Raw genomic sequence first — 12657 nt, forward strand, 5'->3', positions numbered from 1 at the left:
GAATGACTCATTTCGTTATTACATACTTGACTCTATATACATCAAACTCACTTCCAGTTGAGTGTGGTAGTTATATTGCTTGAAGAATTAGTTTATCATCTCCTATTAGTCCCTCTTGATAATATTGTCCAATTGATGATACCAAGTGGTAGTAGCTCCATCTAATGATAAGGGAATAATCTCCAAATTTGCTCATTACTAAGGCCTTTTGTGCTCATCAAAGCCTTGTATTATTTCAAATAGGTCTTAGATCTCTAATTCCCCTGAACTTTGTCATCTCGAGCATCTTGAACTTTGGTGGAAGATCATCAATGGGAAAATTACTCAAATCATACATACCAAAACTATATCTACTCCTATTTCTATACTTGAATTGCACTTGTAACTTCTCAACCTTCTATCGCATCTTATCCATCTCATTCTTTAATGGTCCCTTGGGCTCACTAACTTTTGTTAGTTACTATTTTGTCATGTTGTCTCTGTAGCTCATTAGTCACAGAAGCCAGGATATAACACCTAGCTTGCATGTCATCAGAGTGCCAATTCTCAAGTGTAGCATGTTCCTCTTTCGATGCCCTTACAGGAAGGGAATTGGGAACCCTAGTATCGAAAACTTAGGCAATGCATTCAGAATTAAGAACTATTCTCAAATTCTTAAGCCATTCAGTGAAATTCAATCCAGTCAACCAGTTAGCATCAAGTATGCTCGCAAGTAGATTGAGGGGGAGCCATTTTAAATCTGCAAAGAATAATAGATTATTAGTGACTTGTTATTTAATTACATTTTAATTTTGGTCTTTAAATTAAAATGATGCCTCCCACTAACTTGGCAAATCTCACACTTCCTAGTGAGAAATGGAAATCCTCATTACTGGATTTCTAGCGGGTGATTGGTTTCTTAGAATTTTAATATCCCTCATGTTTAGTCATTTATTGGGTTACTAAACTTTTATAAGTACATATCTCATATTATATGCATCTCATGCATGATCCAATCATTAATACTTCTGCTCCTAGTACTTTGAACCTTACGTTTAGTCGATTATTAGTCCATTATACATAGTTAAGTTAAGCCCACTATCCAATAAATATAATTGCAATATTAGAACCTCATCATGAGTCGACATATTGGCCACTAATAGCACTTATACTTATAAGATCAAGTGTTTAATAAAATTTAACAGATTTATCATATGATATTTCATAATCCTTATAGTTTGTCCATGACCGATTATTAAGACCATTAAAATCTTCAAATTTTATATAGTTGAGAGCCATGATATCAATTTTCCAAATCATACCGTTTATCAACTTAATATTAATTGAAAGATTTTATTCTTTATTAGATCTCACCAGCATACATCCATTTTAAACATACATCCTATGTATATCAAAGCAGATAAATAAACTCAGATGATTAGAGGTTATCTATTCTAATTTAATTCTAGAGCCATGAATTAAATTTAAGCACCTAGGGTTATAATAAATTACAAGAAAACCAAAAGCCTATATCAAATCATGACGATATAGTTTTCTTTTATTTTGGATGATCTGATTCCTGTTTAATTCTTGAATCTCAAATTTCTTCAGTTGTAATGATATGCTAATTGTGTAGCTACTACAACGTCTTATGATATCTAACCCTAAAAAAATCAATAAAGTTGCTACTCTATGATTAAATGTAAACAAGTGGTTAACTAAGTGTCAGACAGACTGAAAGGATTTAGTAAAACAATCAAAGGAAAAAGCAAACCCAAAGGGACCTAAACTAGTTGGATTTTAGTGAAGAGAGAGATTATTAATTACCAATTACAATTACCCATGGATGAATTCTTAACTGAATTCGGTTTCCCTCTCGAGATAACCAAATTCCTAAACCTAATAACCTAAAGTTGGAATCTCTTCCTAACGATCGATTATTAAACTAGCATTAAGCTTTAACCCGCCTCTATTAAGCTTTGTTAATTCTTAATCCGGCTAGTCAATTACCTTTATCTCTAAGTGATTATTAACCAGTTCTTGTTATTTAAATTTCCAATTACTAAATAAATTTCTCAATTACATAAAGTAATCTAAATAATGTGATTTCCAACTCACAACATCTCATGAATAATGTGATTTCTCATTAATAATGAAAGCAATAAGAGACACGCATTGATAATCAAAGTCTCATAAGCATTAAAAACAATCCAACAACATAGGAACCCCAATGGGTTTAACAAATTTAGTTACTCATACTAATAAGCAACACAATGTAAAGAACAAATTCAGAAAAGTAAATTGAAGGCATGTACACCCTTCTTCTTCAAGTTGGATGAAAAATCCTAAATTCCCAATTCCAAATGATGAACCCTAAATTGCCTCTTGAATGCCCCAAATCTCTTCTTAATCTTCAATTTGATATTAAAACCAATGTAAACCTTCCTTCAATAGATGAAATGGTCTTCTAAAGTCCAGTATTGAAGTCTGGGAAAAATGGCTTATGCTTGTATATGTGAAATCAAGTCAGAAAATCGAACCCTAAATCAGTAAATCGCATTTGCCTATATAAATCTCTCAGTACGGCCGTGGTCAAGCCCGTGCTGATAAGCACAAGTGGAGTCCAGGCCGTGCTGGACCTCTACGTCCCGCAACTTATGGCTTCTTCTTAGCCGTGCCTTCGCCACTGCTGAGCCAACACGGGCCACGGTCGAGGTCGTGGTGGCTTCGGAAACCGTGCCAAAATGGCACTCTTGAAGGTCAAGTGTTGATGGTTCAGCACGACTAGAGTCCAGGCCATGCTCAACCTTGGAATGCTAGTCCTTGCTCAATTTTGATGGATTCTGGACCGTAATTGCGCGTATTTCCCTCGATTACTGATAATGTCCCTATTACCTGAAATCTGAAAGGAACTAAAACACAGGTGATTCTGGCATAAAACAAGATAACTATGCACAAAAACATAAACAATTGGGCATATAAACATGTATAAAATGATGCACATCAAATCACCCTACACTTAAGCTTTTGCTTGTCCTCAAGCAATCAATAACTCAATACATCCACAAGCAACAATCACCCCTCAAAATCCATGCTAGAGTTCACAACTCAACCTTATTCAACAGATAAAGAATGAAACTCAAGTAATTAACAAGTTATACACATTTAAAGAAAAACTATAATAATACCATCTCGAAGTACAACTTATATAACAATTCAACATTAAAGACTAAGAACCATTGCCTCAAAGGAATCTCTCAAATCACTCACAGTATTTACAGGTAAACAAGAAAATTCCCTTAACGTAGCTGCACACAGCCTGTCTACCATAAGCTTGCTCATCAATCTCATCTTTACTACCGCGAATAAATGAATACCAAAATCAAAGGGTCTTTACAAGGGTTGAAATGTGGCTAAGGTAAAGGTAAGAATATTTGGATAGAAGTGTAAAGTATACTGAAAAATCATGCAATAATTTAAAATGAATGCTTCAGGAGCTGAATGCTAAAACAACAAAAATACTCACTAAGCCTTATTTAAAGTAAAGGATGTTCACAAGAATTAAATTTAGAAGAACTAAGAGCTAAGAAATAAATCAAAAATTTTATTTCTTTATTTTTTTATTTTTTTGAATATATACTATGTATATATATTACAGCAGCTTATATAAGGGCTGCATGATTAGTGACATAAACAATGAGAATAGTTATCCAATTTGGATTGAAAGGAGCATCAAAGAATGACTAAAAAGACTAAGTGAATTTATAACAAAGCTAGACACTATGATTCCATAAATGAAGAAGCATAACACATAATTACTCAGTATACAAGTTGAAAGGAAAGATAGATGTATAAAATGGTGTAAGTGTAGTGTATAGGTGTAAATCATGAAGAAAAGGTTAAGGCTCAAAACTGGCTGACTAATGGAAACAAAGGGTAGGCTTTTGGCCAGATATGGTGAATTCCTAAGTTGCCCAAATCATCTAATGGTATTCAAAAAAATTCATGTGACCTCAACAAGCATTACACAGCAAGTTCTAGAAAAAAAAATTAAGTACAACGCACACTCAAACAAGAAAAATCCTGAGCATAATGTGCAATGAATGCTCAAATTTTAGTTCAAAAACTCACGTTTGAAGTGGCTAAAATTTGCAATTAGTTCCCAGACTTATCAATTGAATCATCACATAAATTGTATAAGAGGTTGGCATAATCAAAGTTCAAAGTCAAAGGTTGTAAATTTGCAAGGAACTCAAGTAACACCGATTTAAGCCGGCCAAATTGACATATTAAATACAGTGAAATTGCTTTCAAGAATAAAAAATTCGAGAGGGACAATCAATTACTAGTGTGTAAATTAAATCATTAATTACGAAAGAATGAACTAAGCTTAAATGTCATGAAAAACCTAGGTCCTAACATCCTAAGAATAGACCATTATCATTGCCTAAACAATCAAGGGATATAGCAACAGATACCTACCCCACACTTGAGTATAATACTGTCCATAGTGTTAGAAAAATAAAATTGGGTATCGTACATAACTAGTACATTAGAAAAATGAAGATCATATTAAATGTATATATCAAGAAGGCAAAGCAAGGTATTCCACTAAAATAACATAACATGAAAGGAAAATGAAAGAAAATAACATAAAATGAAAATGCAGAAAGAAACAAAAATAAAGTAAAATAAAAATGAAGAAAGAAAATAAAAAGGAAAAGGAAAAAGAAAAATAACACAAATTTTTGTCACCTTCTTGGTAGTCTGTAGGAAGCATCCTCAACTATTTGGATCTGTTTGACGGTGAGGAGTAGAAAAGCCGAAGGAGGGGCGGCGGTGGTGGCACAGGGTCCATGAAGCAACCTGCTAGATCAAACTCCATATCATCAATGAATCGCTGATTTTTATGCTCCGATCTCCGCCATCTTTTGAATATGCTCCACCATTAGGTCTGTCTGGGTGGCCTGCCTATCCAGCCCATGCATAACTTGTTGGAGCATATCGTTTAGACCTTGAAATTGTGCCCTAGTCTCCTCTTGAAACTGCCCAAACTCCTTTTTGTGCTGCACAAACTCAGTATAGTGTTGCTGCTGTAAATCGCAAACTCGATCTAGTTGGTCAGCCAAAGCACTAATCTGAGCACTCATGTTCCTGCAAAATAAGAAGAGGAGGCTCTAGATGTAGGCATGAACACTCTGGCCGGGTTAGGAATCCTAACATCTGGAATCTCAGCCGTAGGGTCTTAGGCTCCCTTAATTTCTTGCCTCTAGCCTCCTTACACTATTGCAGCGAGGCACGGTACTCATGCCATGTGGGTGTCGAGTAGTCGTGATCATCTGCATGTTGATCATCTGTCTGATCCCTAATGGTGTCATATCACCAATCTGAGAAAGCTCAAACAGATAGTTGTCTAATACATCCAATCTCTTGGCTAACCTAGTCATATACGGGCCAAAATAGCAATGCATCTTCTTCTAGGTATCGACTATGAATGAACGGACTTGACGAGCCAACAGATATCCCAAGTCAAGCTTCTTACAATGTTGCATAGCCTAGAGGATGAATACATCGGTCTGTGTGACCGCTCTAAAACTATCTCCCCTGCCTGTAATCGTGTAAGCTAATAAAGTATGGAGATAGCGGAGATGATCCGGAAGGCTAAACGTCTTAGACCTGCTGGGGTAGTATGATTCTGGCCTGAGTACTAATGAATCCCACATGGGTGTCGTACGAGATTGGGTTAATGTAGATGCATCCCTGATACTCTTCGCCCGAGGTCTCCTGCTCAGTCTATAATCCCAAATGCATGCCGAATTGCGGAACTGACATTGAGAACTCCCTTCCTCCAAGTCTGAAGTAAACTGCATCAGGCTCATGCCAGTTTGTGATCTGTTGCTGCAGAAAGAAGGTGCTGAGGAATTCAATTATGAGCTCACGGTAGGTTGGCTCAATGATGTCGAAGAACCGTGCGTAAGGCAGAGTGTCGAACAGGGCTCGCACATCTTAAGCCAATCCCACTCTCTCCAGGAATATAAAGTCGATGCAACGTCCAGCCATTACTTGCTTCCATCTCATGACTTGGAAGCAGCTCTCGTTATCAACATTCTAAAATGCCCATAAGGGATGTCAACCAGGTGCGGGTGGATTTGTAGCTGGTGCTCTTCGTGCTTGAACTAGTTGCTGTTGTGGTGGGTGTGTTGGTGTTGGTGCTGGTGCTGATGAAGGTGAAGTGGAGGAAGATGTTCCTTCATTACACGGACGCTTGCTTGTAGCGGTGCGTTACGGTTGCTTTCGACGGGATTGATCGTGGTCCCTCATAATGCCTAATATAGTCAATCATTAGTATTCGAACAAGAAATCAAGATAACATAAAATATACTAAAAATTAAGTAGCATAACGGCTATAATTTGACTAACAGAAAACTTTAGACTTAAAGCTAAGACTAAGGCCTCAATTTCCTGTAGAAAACCAATTCACAATTACATTCCAGCCCACATTATTGTGCACCAAATAAAGAAAATTTATGCTATTAATTTTTCATAATAAAATGCCATAAATAAATTTTACTACGGCCGAACCCCATACTTAACATTTCATTATTCAGAATCACACAAACATAACAACTAATCTAAACTAAACCTAACCTAAGTCAAATTTAAGCAGTGTAACAAAACAAAACAATAACTCAATCTAAGCAATAAAGATTGACACTACTAGAGCATATCAAATTATCCTAAATAATAAAAATTACATAAAAGAAAAATCAAATTTAACCAAATAAAAGCAAAAGGCGAAGAGACTTACTTGAAATTGCCGTAATAGGTAAGAAAAATCAAGACAAAGAAGAAACAGCACCTTAGAGCTTAGAGAGGGAAAAGTAGGAAATTTTTTGAAATAGCATGCTTATATAGTCACGGGTGTCAGCACGGGCGAGGGTAAGGTGCTGAACCTTGAAGTTTCATCCTCGTGCCATTCCATCACGGGCTGGGGTACAGGCATGGTGACCGGCATGGCCTGGTGTTGCAGCTTGTGGTGGCCTCAGAAGCCGTGGTGGACAACTAATTACCCAAACTCTTCATGTGCATATTCATCACAGGTATGACTCCAGCCGTGCTGATCAGCACGGCCTAGGGATCCAACCCGTGATGCCTACGGAAACCATGGTGGACGGGTGAAGTCCAGGCTTTCCTTCGCCATCTCAAGTTGCCAAACTCCCTACCTGCGTTCAACACATATACGCACACATTTAGGCTCTAATTCAAGTAAAATGTATCAAACAGGGAAGTTCGTTTTCACCAATTACCAAAAATCCGACTTAAGTTACTCAAACCCTAGATTTATACAACTATGTTTAGTATATAAAGTAAGTGTTCTAAATACCTTCAAGCATGCAAACGATTGATAACATAAAAGTAAACTGAAAAACATAAAGCTAAAATGGGAATGCCTCCCAAGGGTGCTTCTTTTTGGTTCTTGAGTCATTTAGCTATACTCGATATGGATCATCCTTGCAGATATAAAATCATGTTAACCCGCTGCTCAATCTCCAACGAGTTTCCGTGATACACCTTGAGCCTATGTCCATTGACCTTGAAATCACCCTTCTCGGGATGATGAAGCTCGACTATGCCATATGGGAAAACTTGCTTAACCACGAATAGCCCCGACCATCAATTCCTGAGGTTCCCTGGAAACAAACGAAGTCGTGAGTTATATAGCAATACTCTATCTCCAATCTAAAACTCCTTGGAATCTTTGAGCCTCTGATCCTGCCACTTCTTTGTCTTAGCCTTGTAAATTAAAGAGTTTTCATACGCCTATTGACACCACTCCTCCAATTCACTCAGTTGCCACTGTCTCTCCTTACCTGCAGAATCAATATCAAAATTGCAAGTTTTAAGGGCCCAAAGAGCCCTATATTCTAATTCAACAAGTAAATGACAAGACTTCCCATACACAAGCCTATAGGGCGTAAAACCTATGAAGGTCCTATATGCAGTTCTAAATGCCCATAATGCATCATCCAGTTTCGGAGTCTAATCCTTCCTCCTTACACCTACAGTTCTCTCTAAGATGTGTTTTAAACCCCTATTGGTAACCTCAACTTGCCCACTAGTCTGTGGGTGATAGGGAGTAGAGAACCGATGTGTTACACCATAGCGCCTCAGTGCCTTCTCCAATTGGCATTGCAGAAATATGTTCTCCTGTCATTAAGTAACGGTCTAGGTGTGCCAAACCTAGCAAATAACCTCTTAAGGAACCTACAAACAACTCTGGCATCATCAGTAGGTAAGGCCTGTGCCTCAGGCCACTTGGAGAAATACTCAACAGCCATAAGGATATACTTATTTCCATTTGAAGAAGGAAAGGGTCCCATGAAGTCAATACCCAAAACATCAAATATCTCAATAGTCTGCATACTAGTTTAGGGCATTTCATCGCGGGCAGAGATGTTACCTGAGTGCTGACAAGCGTCAGAAACCTAAAAAAATGTCCTAGCATCCTGGAAGATAGTTGGCCAATAAAAGCCTGCATCCAACACCTTCCTAGCAGTATGGTTCGCCCCTTGATGGCCTCCTGTGGGTCCCTCATGACAGTGCCTCAAAATCTAAAGACTCTCTTCGCCCTAAACACATCGGTGAATGACCTAGCCTGCACACACTCGACGTAGGAAGGGATCTTCCCAAATGTAGTATTTCAAATCAGTAAAGAATTTCTTCTTTTGCTGATAAGTCATACCCTATGTTCAGACGCTAGCCACAAGGTAGTTAGCATAATCAGAAAACTAAAGAGAATTAGAATATACCTTCAATGAATACAAGTGCTCCTCTAGAAATCGATCATTTATCGTGCTCTCATCAAGTGCTTCCAAGCACGGATTCTCCAATCTGGATAAGTGATCCGCTGCCAAATTTTCTGCGCCCTTCTTATCTCTGTCTTAATGTCAAACTCCTGCAACAATAAAATCCATCTGATCAATTTCGGCTTAGCATCATGCTTATTAAAAAAATACCTCAAAGCTGAATGGTCAGTGAAGACGATGGTCTTTGATAAGATGAGGTATCATTTGAATTTGTCGAAGGCATAAACAACAACCAATAACTTCTTCTCTGTAGTAGTGTAATGCTCCTGGGCTCCTATCAAAGTCTTGATAGCATAGTAAATGGGTTGGAACTTTTTATCAAATCTCTGTCCAAGTACAACTCCAACTGCATAGTCACTAGCATTGCACACTAGTTCAAAGGGCAGTCTCCAATCAGGCGAAGCCATGATAGGGGCTATGGTCAATAGTTTCTTCAATAGCTCAAAAGAAGATAAACATGCATCATAAAAAATGAAAGGTGCATCCTTAACTAGTAATTGAGTAAGAGGCCTAGCAATCTCAGAGAAATTTCTAATAAACCTTCTGTAGAACCTAGCATGGCCTAAGAAACTCCTAATAGCCCTGACAGAACTAGGGGGTGGCAGATTAGATATTGTTTCTATTTTAGCTCTATCAACTTCCATCCCTGCATGTGAAATCTTATGCCCTAGAACAATTCCCTCTCTACCATAAAATAACACTTTTCCCAATTTAGCACCAAGTTAGCCTCAATGCACCTAGCTAACATGCATTCTAAATTTGCCAAACAGTGAGAAAATGAATTACCAAAAATAGAGAAGTCATCCATAAATACCTCCACCGACTCCTCAATCATATCATCAAAAATGGCCATCACACACCGCTGAAACATAGCCGGCGCATTGCATAGACCAAAAGGCATCCGTCTATAGGCAAAGGTGCCGTAGGGGCAGGTGAAAGTCGTCTTCTCTTGGTCTTCAAGTGCAATTGGAATCTGAAGATATCCTGAAAACCCATTAAGGAAATAGTAAAACATATGTCTTACCAATCTTCCTAACATTTGATCATTGAAAGGAAGAGGGAAGTGATCCTTCCGAGTTGCATTATTAAGCCTCCTGTAATTAATGCAAACTTGGAATCCCGTAACGATCCGTGTGGGTATCAGCTCATCCTTCTCATTGCGAATTACTGTCATGCCTCCTTTCTTCGGCATAACCTGCATAGGGCTCAACCAAGAACTGTCAGAAATAGGATAAATCAAACCTGCATCAAGGAGCTTAATTACCTCATTTTTCACTACTTCCTTCATGTTTGGGTTAATCCGCCTTTGTGGCTGAACTACTAGCCTATAGCTATCCTCCATAAGAATCTTGTGAGAACAGAAACTAAGGTTGATCCCGGGAATATCAGCAACCTTGTAGGCAAAGGCCTTCTTATACTCTTGAGCGAGTTTAGAATTTTTGCTCGCTCTTCAGGTGTCAAATCTGCTGCAATAATCACAGGAAACTTTTCTTCCTCATATGAGAATCCATAGCTCAAGTGCTTAGGTAACTCCTTCAATTCTAAGGTCTGGGGGTCCTCGAAAGAAGACTTTACTTTCTGCACTTCTGACCTATCAAGAGAAAGAAAAGGGTCAGTAGAACAGGTAGGCTCAGTAGCCAACAAACTAGCGAGCTGCTCCAACACTTGCTCGTTGGACAGCTCCTCCTGATCTCCTTGCAATGCTACCTGCAAAGGATCATCAAGCAATATTTTCTGTAAATGAGACTCAACCACATCATCCAGAAAATCAATAGAAAGCACAGCATCATCATGGTCTAAAGAATGTCTCATAGTAGTAGCTAGGTCGAAGGTAATGGTCTCATCATCTACCCTAAGTTGAAGCTTTCCACCACAAACATCTATAACAGCCCTAGATATTGCAAGAAAAGGTCTACCTAGGATCAAAGGCACAGTACTCTCACCTTCCATGTCCATAATTACAAAATCAATAGGAAAAATAAACTTGTCTACCTTAACAAGCACATCTTCAATAATACCCCTAGGAATTTTAACAGTCCTATCAGCTAACTGAATGCTCATCCTAGTGGGCTTAGGTTCACTCAAACCTAACTTATCAAACAAACTAGTGGGCATCATATTAATACTAGCTCCTAAATCAGCTAATACACTACTAATAGGCAAATCACCAATAATGCAGGGAACAGTAAAACTCCATGGATCTCTCCTTTTGAGCGGCAACTTGTTTTGAAGAATAGTTGAACACTCCTCATTCAGAGTCACTAGTCCCAAATCCTCTAGCTTCCTTTTGTTACTCAAAACTTTCTTTAAAAACTTGGCATACTTTGGCATCTGTGAAATAGCTTCAACAAAAGCTAGGTTAATACGCAGTTGTTTAAACAAGTCAAGAAACTTACCGAACTACTTATCAACCTTCTCCTGCTTAAGTCGAGCAGGGTAGGGGACTGGTGGCTGGTACTCTCTCATAGGGCTCTTATGCTTATCTTCCACCTTCTCTTCTTCTATCGCCTTAGACTCTGGCTCCTTCCTAGCTGGTTTATCCTGCATGGAAACATCATCATCATCATCAGCTAATGGTAAAGAGCTAGATAACTGCTTACCCGATCGCAAGGTGATAGCTTTGTAATGCTCCCTGGGGTTTGACTCTATTGTGCTTGGGAGCGATCCTTGTTGCCTTTCAGACAGCATCTTAGAAATCTGCCCAATCTGACTCTCCAAGTTCTGAATGGACACTTGCTGATTTCTAAGAGCATGTCGGTCTACTGGAACCTCGTCTCAGTTGACGTGACAAACTTTATCATCAACTCTTCCAAGTTAGATTTCTTCTCGGCTGGTGGAGGAAGTTGTGATGGTCTAGCCTGCTGCTGCTGCTGTGGTGGCTGCTGATGCAGTCTCTGAAAGCCTGGTGGACCCTAGGCGTTGTTTCTCCAACTGAAGTTTAGATGATTACACCAACCGGGGTTGTATGTATTGTTGTATGGGTTGTTCTGCTGTCTAGGTGCATTACCTATGTGGTCTACCTGTTCAAGGTTAGCAGAAACAATAGAAGATGAAGAATTAGAAGTTGAAGAAAATATACCTCCCGCATTACGGTTTGCACCGTAGTGCGGGCCACCACAAAACTCGCAGCTTATCTAGGCTACATGAACCGGCATCTGAAGCTGGTCTAATTTCTTAGTCAGAAGCTCCACTTGAGCTGCCAAGGCTGCTGTGGAGTCCAAATGATTGACCACTCCCTGCCTCACTGGTCGGTTCCTAGAAGACTGCCACTGATAATTGTTCATGGCCATCTCCTCAATTAAGTTCTGAGCCTGCTTGGGCGTCTTACTGTTCAACGCCCCTCCTGCTGCTGCATCAACCATTTGTCTAGTAGCAAGGTTCAAACCACGGTAAAATGTCTGAACCTGCATCCAGACTGGTAGACCGTGGTGTGGACAACATCTTAACAGGTCCTTGTACCTCTCCCAGGCATCATATATGCTCTCGTCTTCCATATGCACAAAAGAAGAAATGTCATTTTTCAATTTAGCAGTCTTAGCTAGAGGAAAGTACTTGTAGAGAAGTTTCTCAGCCAATGATCTCCATGTCGTAATAGTGTTGGCTGGGAGCGACTGCAACCATCTTTTCGCTCGGTCCCTCAGAGAAAAAGGAAACAGCCTCAACCGAATGGCATCATCTTGAGGGTGTCGCAGATCTCCAAGAATTTGACAATGTGAGCGTTTGGGTCCTTGCTTGGCAGTCCCCAAAATTGTACACTATTTTGCACCATTTATATCACGTTTAGCTTTATTTCGAAATTGTTGGCTGCCGT

General features: G+C 39.0%; 1 non-coding gene across 1 annotated transcript; it reads left to right on the forward strand.

Moving 5' to 3' along the window:
* The first annotated feature begins 12266 nt into the window (after positions 1-12266).
* On the forward strand, positions 12267-12373 carry LOC112535242. Its single transcript, XR_003079414.2, has one exon. It is a non-coding gene; the product is annotated as a small nucleolar RNA R71 (small nucleolar RNA).
* Positions 12374-12657: the final 284 nt, after the last annotated feature.

The sequence above is a fragment of the Ricinus communis genome, chromosome 1 (genome assembly GCF_019578655.1).
Source record: "Ricinus communis isolate WT05 ecotype wild-type chromosome 1, ASM1957865v1, whole genome shotgun sequence".
NCBI classification, from domain to species: Eukaryota; Viridiplantae; Streptophyta; class Magnoliopsida; order Malpighiales; family Euphorbiaceae; genus Ricinus; species Ricinus communis.